This window comes from Micropterus dolomieu, linkage group LG15, assembly GCF_021292245.1.
Source record: "Micropterus dolomieu isolate WLL.071019.BEF.003 ecotype Adirondacks linkage group LG15, ASM2129224v1, whole genome shotgun sequence".
Classification (NCBI taxonomy): Eukaryota; Metazoa; Chordata; class Actinopteri; order Centrarchiformes; family Centrarchidae; genus Micropterus; species Micropterus dolomieu.
This window is the reverse complement of record NC_060164.1, coordinates 11,768,216-11,776,993: the sequence shown is the minus strand read 5'-3', so window position 1 is coordinate 11,776,993 and position 8,778 is coordinate 11,768,216. Positions and strand designations below refer to the sequence as shown.

The following is an 8,778-nucleotide window of genomic DNA, read 5'->3' as shown; positions in this document are numbered from 1 at the left end:
GATACACTATCTACATCTGCTCATATTGTGTATATCCTAAATTATGAAATGGTTTTAAGTTATATTATTACACAATACAGAAATCACAAAGTTTTAGTTTTCTGTGTGTGAAACCATTTACTGAAAGTGTACTTTAATATAAGGTTTAATTAAATGAGAAACAGATTTTAAAGCACCCTACAGTACAAGCAAAACAAGGCGTGAATGCAGTACTGACAGCAAAAGATGTAGCCTGCTGTGAAACCTGCGTAACCTCTTTTGTTATCAGCCTGTGATCACATTTTGACCACTTTTACTTTCTGTAGAACTAAAAATAATCTGAATCTTGTGTAAACACTCTCTGGTGAGTCCTCTGAGTGTGATTGTTGTTCTAGTCATTCATTTTCATACGGAGACACCTGACTTGCAAAGTAAAATAAAAGTAAACTCATATGCAACTCTAACCCTCTATCATTCAGTTCAGTTCTCATTGTTATTTCAAATGTGAAACAGTAGAAGTGTAAAACCTTAAAAGTTTCTTCATCTAGTCAAGGACAATGACATACTGTACTGTGTTTAAAATGAAGACCCGCTTGACCTTCTGTTCATTGTTGGTTACACAATAATAGATATATTTAGAGTTGCTTGCAATCTATCTCAAATAGGAGGAAGAAATGTATAGAGCACTGCATTATATACCTGCCCAAATGAACACTTATGCATTCCAATCGAATAGTTCGTAATTACTTTCTTCTTACAACTACTCTTAGGCTGTTGGATCAGAAATAGATTTTCAATAGCATTTTCCAGAATAGATAGGACTCTTTCTTGAAAGACGTGTTGTGGCGCGGATTTTCAAATGTAATTTTTCAATGCTTTGGACACCACAAACGCATTTCCATGTACCTCCATCATACTGGGGTGGCAGAAGAAATCTTAGAGAAAGACATCTCAAAACTTCAGCAGATTGTCTGCATAGATCTACACCACTAGGTGCCTAGTGGTGCCTAGTGGTGTAGATCTATGTGTTTTTGAAATTTAGGCTGAATGACCCTTTAAAATGAAGACGATTAATACAGTATCATAATGAGGAATGGTCACATTCGAGAAAGTGACGGACAAGTGGGAAAATAAGCTAGTACAATTCACAAAACCTTCCCCCCAAAAATGAAACACTTTTGTCTATTTTCTTTTGTAGGTTACTGAGCCTGGATTTTTTGAGAATTAATATGACAGGGTATCTGTTGGAATTTTTATACATTCGTAGTGGATAATGACTGATCGACTGATTGTTTAGATTACAGATTTTTTTCATTCTTTACATTTTTGTTGAGTGTAATTTTGCCCCTCACTGTAAAGCACAACACATGCACTATAATCAGTGTTGGGCAGTAAGGCGTTACTAGTAACGCAGTCGTAGGCAGTTCTTACTGTAAGAATATTACTTTTCCTAGTAACTAGTAGTGTAACTAATTACTTTTCAAAAACAGTAATATTATTACAGTTACTAATGCAAGTAACGCTGCATTACTCTTACTGAATGCACCATCCTTGACATTAATCCACAACTGTAAGGCAGCTCAGCAGCACCGGACTTTGTTGTTCATGTCCGCTGATAGCCAAAAACTAAAGGAAGAAAGGAGAACGAGGGAGAGAGGCGTTCTTTCCACAGTAGCTTCTTCTATTATTGTGCCAGTCTAAGATGCAAAGAACATTGTTGTCAATTGTAAACTCCTTTATATTGTAGTTAAATGTTTAACATTCATATGTAATTTTCATGAGTTTTTGCAGTCAAAAAAATGTCAAGCAATCAAGCTGTATTTTTGTCTGCTCTCCGCTGATTATCTCTGCCCAGCCTCTCATCGATTTCAATCTGTATGATTGTTGCAAAAGCCGTTGGAACTGCGAGAATCTGACAGTGATGATTTTAATCAATTAAAGACTTTTTGAATTCAAACTGAAATGATGATGTCACATCATGTACATCATTTGATAATATGCTGGGATTTAAACCACCATACAATTTCAGATTTTAAAAATGTTGCTTGGAATTAAGGTTGAAAATTTTAGAGTGAATAACAAATGTTCCAACTCAAGATTAAGTAAGCATGTGGTCATCTTTTATCCTGTTATCTTTTAGTCATTAAGCCCTGCAGACCTAATTTGTCAATTGTGCCATAGTAAGCCCCTGTCTTAAAGATTGGTGGTTGTGTGCAGGCAAAACATCTGCAGTTATTGATCCACCAGACTCTAATGCCCTTCTGATCCATATCACCGTAAGGCCTTATCAGTGACATACAGGTATTTTCTGTGATGCTTATAGTCTCCACTGAAGTTTCATGCATGAATGCCTGAAAGGAGATTAGAATATGCAACTTCTCTTTAAAGCAAGAGCCCTGGTGTAGGTACCAGATGTGCTCGGGTGGTCAGATCTGCTCGGGGGCCTGCACCTGCTGGTAATGTCACATAACGTGATTGACTGTAGGTTTGTATGATGGTGTGGCAGAAGGTGATTGGCTGTATGTCGTAGTGTTTACGAATACTAGTTTTTGGCGAATTAATGTTACGACGCTAATTTTAGCTGCCGATCCACTTAAGCTAACGTGTTTGTGTACGTTATTGCCATATTGCCAAAGTAAATGTGAAATAAAAGAAAAAGACCCCGAGCAGATCTGATACCTACATCTATAACTGGGGCACTATGTAGTTTGTCCGAGTACCTTAAGTTAGCTACCGTTAGCTTAACTTGATTGGCCGCTAAATAAGTTATTTAACCTTTAGGGTCTCCTATTGCCAGGACCTGTTAAAACTATAATAAGCACTCCACGTACAGCCAATCACAATCTCAACTTGAGCCGTTAAATAAGATTATTTAACGGCTTTGGGGTCTCCATAGTTGATCCGAGGACCTGTTAAAACTATAAGTAAGCACTCCAACGTACAGCCAATCACAATCTATATTATTATATTCCAGGGCGTCCAGTACCAATACAATCGCCTGCCCTTCGGTTACTCCCTGGCCCCGCTGAGACGGCTGGGCATCAGGGTCCTGTTTTATCTGGACGACCAGCTGCTACTGCCGCGGTCCCGGGACGAGGCGGCGGTGCAGACGACCCAGCTAGTCGCACACCTGTCTTGCCTGGGTTTCACCGTGAACTGGAAGAAAAGTGTTCCTCTCCCCTCCCAGCGGCTCACCTGCCTTGGCGTAGTACTGGACTCCTCTCTCTGGAGAGCGCAGCTCTCTCAGGAGAGGGCGGATGCTCTGATGGAGCTGCTCCGCCGTGTTGTGAAGGCTCTGTTGGTCATGAGGCTTCTGGGCCTCATGTCGGCAGCTCACGTGGTGGTCCCCCTGGGCCTCCTGCACATGTGGAGGCTGCAGCAGTGGTTCATACACCTGCGTGTCGACCCGGTGAGACAGAGATGAAAGAGACGGCGCCTGATCGCCGTTCTTCTGTCTGTGGGGTCGGACCTGGCCTAATGGCGGGATCCCCTCTCTCTGTCAGTCGGGGTTCCCCTGGGCAGGGTCACGTCCCACATCTCGGTCTTCACAGACGCCTCCCTGATGGGCTGGGGCGGGACCTGCCTTTCTCAGGTAGTAGGCGGTCTGTGGCAGGGCCTCTCCACAAACGTGCTGAAGCTCCTCACGGTGTTGAAGGTGATCCGGCACTTCTCCCCTCTGCTGCGGAACCAGCACGTGCTGGTCTGCACCGACAACAGGGCTGCACCGGCCTACATAAACCGCCAGGGCGGGGTGCGCTCAGCGCAGCTGCTGGCTTTGGCCAGACGGCTGCTCCTGTGGGCGCACACTCACCTACTCTCCATCAGAGCAGAGTACATCCCTGACGTGTTGAACACAGGGACAGACATCATGTCGAGGGGGGGCCCTCGCCCAGACGAGCGGTGCCTCCATTCTCCATCTGATGGCCCAAATCTGGCCCCAGTTGATGGAGCAGAGGTGGATCTATTTGCCAACAAGGAGAATGCTCAGTGTGCCCTGTGGTTCTCACTGAGCCCGCGGGACGTTCCCCCGCCGGGGGTGGACGCCTTCGTGCACCCCCTGTGGCCTCCCCGAGTGCTGTATGCTTTTCCGCCGGTTCGGCTGATCCTGCGCCTTCTGGATCGCCTACAGTTTTCAAACTCAACGGTGATTCTGGTGGCTCCGGAGTGCACGAGCGCATCCTGGTTTCCCTGTCTCCAGCAGTTGCTGGAGGGACAGCCGTGGAAACTCCCCTGGAGGAGGGATGCCCTCTCTCAGGTGGGGGGTGCGATCAGGAGTTAACCGCTCCGCTGAGAGGCGGCGCCTGGAGGGTCTAGGTCTCTCCCGTGAGGTGGTTTGCACCATGACAGCTGCCTCTACTCAGTCGTCTTACTGTACTCCTGGTCAGCCTTTCAATGCTGGTGTTTGAACCTGGGGTTGGAACCGGTGGCCTGCCCGCTGCCGGGGGTGCTTTCGTTCCTCCAGCTGCTCATGGACAGGGGTCTGGCGATCAGTACGGTGAAAACCTACGCTGCCGCCATCTCGTCCTGTCACGAGGGCTTCGGGGACAGGACGGTGTTCGCTCATCCCCTGGTGAAGCGTTTCTTGAAAGGGGTGCAGAGACACAGGCCGGTGACGCGGCCTGTTGCTCTACAGTGGGATTTGGCGCTTACGCGCGTTGACCCAAGCCCCATTTGAGCATCTAGAGACGGCAGACCTGAGGTTTCTTTCGGCCAAGGTCACCTTACTTGTGGCTCTGACATCGGCCAAGAGGGTCAGCAATCTGGCTGCCCTCTCTGTGGCTCCGTCGTGTCTCAGGATTCAGGGTGACGGCAGCTTGACCGTTCTGCGCCCCAATCCTGCATTCATGCCTAAGTGCATCACCAGCTCCTTTAGATCGCGGGTGACTACTCTCTCAGGCTTCTTTCCCCATGAGTCTGTGGATGACGCTACATACCACCTCCTCTACCCAGTGCGTGCGCTGTCCTGTTATGTGGCACGCCTGGCGCCGTTCGCAGCACTTGTTTGTGCACTACAGGGAGCAGTCCAAGGGACATCCCCTGTCAGCGCAGCACCTGTCTCACTGGCTGTGCAAGTCTATTTTACAGGCCTATATGTCGGCCGGTGAGTCCCCCCCTGGATGGCATCAGGGCGCACTCCACGAGAGGCGTCTTGCTCCTCTGTGGGATTGCACGGCGGAATGATGGTGGACGACATCTGCACGGCGGCGTCTTGGTCTATTCCCTGTGCTCTTTCATCCGTTTCTACCTACGGGATGTCTCCCGTTTCTCACTGACTCACTCAGTACTGAGTGTTTTGGCTGAGGGATCTTCCCTTGTGTGTGCGGTGTGCCCTCTTCCACGGGACGGTGGGGGAGAGTGGCCGCTGCTTACGCTGGCCCTGCTTGTGCGCAGTTGATGCAGTCGCTGCCGTGACCCCGCCGGCATCTGTGCAGCTATGGGGTCCTCCATCCAGTTCCCCGTTTTGTTACGCATGGGTCAGCCCTCTGCCTCCCATGTCGCCCCATTGGTGCTCTGACCCAATAGTGATAGCCTTAGAGGGCGAAGCCTATACGAAATAGAACGGTAGTTAAGTACTGTAACTCCAGATTCTATGAGTATAGGCGCAGCCCTCTAAGTTGTAGGCCTCATTGGACCTTGGTTCTCAGTGCTGAAGAAAAGGCATTTGGGAGCCGAAGGCTAGGTCTCACCGTTGTATATATACAAGGTGCGGATGTAGGAGAGGCCCACGCTGTGGGTGGGCGTAGACAAAATTTCTCAGTGCTGCACAATAGCAATAGCCTTAGAGGGCTGCGCCTATACTATAGTATCTGAAGTTACAGCACTTAACTACCGATCTGGACTCTATTACATTATTAAAAAATCTCTGTGGTCAGATGCCCTGCCCCTTTCCACAGCAGTTCACTCTATGAAATGTACCAGGTGCAGCCGTTCCCATGGCAATGTCAACTCTAATTTTTTTCCTTTATATTCCAGTTTTTTTAGGCCCCTTCTTCATTCTCTCTCCATTTCTTGTCTCCTGTCAGAGCAAAAAATCTTTCCATTGATTAGTCCAAGAATTTCATAACGATTTTATTGCACCTGGAGCCACCTCATAAGATACAGAGAAAGATTACAGAAACCATTAAACACCTCTATAAATGACCCCCTTAAAATCAAGCTTATATGGGAAAAGAGGCTTCCGAGAAAATTCAAGACACATACATAAATACTTCAAAGAATCATTCAAAAAAAATTAAAAGTATAATTAACTACTGGTGTCATTTTAGAAAATGCGCCAATAAATGTATGTGTTGATTAATTTGTGCTCACAAAAGGTAGCTTGAATATGAAAATATGAATATATCCATTCAGTTGATTTTTTTTTTTTAGAATATTTACTCTAATTTCATTGTTTTCATTGTGTTCTTCGTCATTTCATTGTTTCCACGAGCAGAAGCATAACAGCAGTGAAATACATGCTTTTTATGAGTGGTCCACTTTAAACACACTTACGGCAGGTTCAAATCAGAATGTCTGAATCAGAAGTGTCCGTTCCAATCTTACTTGGATTTATTGAGGACACTGTCACATTTATAATAGTATTTGTGTTGTGACCCTACTGGAATCTATAAAAGTTGCGACTCTGTAAAGAGGAGAAGTAATGTCACATGTCTTCACAAAGCAGAAATGCTCAATTTGTAGAGCGCCTTGCACATTAAGGTATAAAAGTGTTATAAAAGTGCAGTCCGTATACAAGAGACTGTTTGCCATGAAAACTTATATAGATCATTTGAACAAATAACCTATGCAACCATCTTTATGCTGAGGACAGCTTTCAGCGGCCGCTTGTGGTACTGTGCCTTAAGGCACTTTGGCAATGGCATCATTTTTTGGCCATGGTTGTGGCCACATGGTTTGCTGCCTTCTGTTGGAATCCAGGCTAAGCATAACGTATGCCTTCCATCACAATGAAGCTCTTGTCATTGATTGATTTTTATCTCTAGGACATTGTTGGTCAGGTTCAGATGCCATCACTTTAAGTTTAACATTGAATTTAGGATAGTCATTTTAAGAAAAATGTATAGAAAACACAAATGTACATACAGTTCCATTAAATCATACACTTCACATTATATTTATGCCTGGTAATGTTGTTCCGGTCAATCTTTGTCTCTATAAATACATTTTGAGCCCTGACACTTGCAGTAATGAGTCAAAAAGCTGAACTGAAATTTATTTCATCATCGTCCTGTTGACAGACTGACGTTGTAGGCCTACATAATCATCATATATTATAATGTTTCATTTTTTGTGAGGCCAATGACTCATTGGCATCATAGTCTATAGTTTCATATAAAATATTAATGTGTCTCTGCAAGTCTTTTAAGTCTGGCCAAGTTAACACTTGCAGCACACCTAAACCCCATATCAAACAGCAGCAGCTGCAGAGAAGCCCCAAGCCACCTCAGCTTAATCCAATTTGACTGGCCATCACTGTGGGCGATGCTGGATGGAACATAATGTGAGGTGGATAGAGCCTTTTACTATGCATTTGTGGAAAGTCCACTTTTGACTTTGCTGTGAAAAAATAAATTGGTCAAATGCTAATATTTATGGTGTTATGTCCCATTTGAGTGATAAAATGAGCAACCTGGTATTCATCAATATAAAAGTGACATACAAAGAAGAGCCTGGTTGGAAATGCTGGCTCTGTGTTGACAAGTGGTTTTTCATATTTTTGCACAACTATTCATAATTAGCAAAAAAAGAGATTGGTTATTGAGACATATCACATACGATTGCAGTTTTTTTGTATTTTCACTCTGACCTTGAAATGTAATTGGATGAGTCTTTTTTTAAGGGTAGATGCACAAGTTGGACAACCTCCATTTCTGTTGCTTGGATGCTTCACAGTCTGCACATAATTTGGAAATTGGTGAATTGTCTAAGGAGTCTGAGCTCTAGTGACAGAGAAGGTGCAGAAATAAGCTTTTAGTTAATCCACGCCAAACATATCAGACATCTGTCACTTGCAGTGCTGGCCAGCCCTCTGCTTCGCAAGCTCATTTGGCACTTGAAACTGAAGATTTCTGAGACAATCTTTAGATTATGCTGCTATATATCTATCTTTGTGCTTTCATGTGCTCCCGTCTCGCTGCCACCATATCAGGGGCTCCCCATGGTTTAAATGTCAGAAAGACGCTCATTCCAACCGACAGAATTAACTTACAGTCAACTCAGCATGCGGGTGCTCCAAATGATAGGAAGCACCATCAGGAGATAATGTTGCTCACCTGAACTGCAGCACCGTGAAAACAAAATAGATGTGAACAGATGCAGAAACAATGTGGCTTTGCGATGCCATCAAAACAAACAATTAGCAACATGGAATGTTCATGTGAGAGAAAATATGGCATGATCTTGCTCTACGATTGACCACAAAAACAAAAAAATAAGCATGTATTGTTCATTTGTTTTTACACACTGAAAACAGATTTTATATTCTGTCACATCCTCGTACTCTCTCTGTTTCTCTCTCTCTCTCACAACAGATGGTGAGAGTGATTCACTCCTGGGTCAGTTGCACACACAGAGCAGGTACCGTTTACAGTAGTAACTCAATGCACTTCACTGCAGTGTCATGGAAAAACAGTTCAATTTGAAGAATGAACATTTGCTTAACGGGATAGCCTGTAGTCTTAGCACAGGAACCGTTGCGTCCTAAGTGAGCTCTAATTATGAGGAATAGATGCAGTGGGATAATCGCTACATAACAGGTGCCCCTGTGTGTTAAACCCTGGGCTTTTCTCATTAAAATAT

General features: G+C 44.6%; 1 protein-coding gene across 1 annotated transcript in view; it reads right to left on the bottom strand.

The window, feature by feature from the left end:
* Positions 1-8,778, bottom strand: part of eys (eyes shut homolog) — a 276,707-nt gene that overhangs the window by 200,314 nt on the left and 67,615 nt on the right. The window lies entirely within an intron of this gene.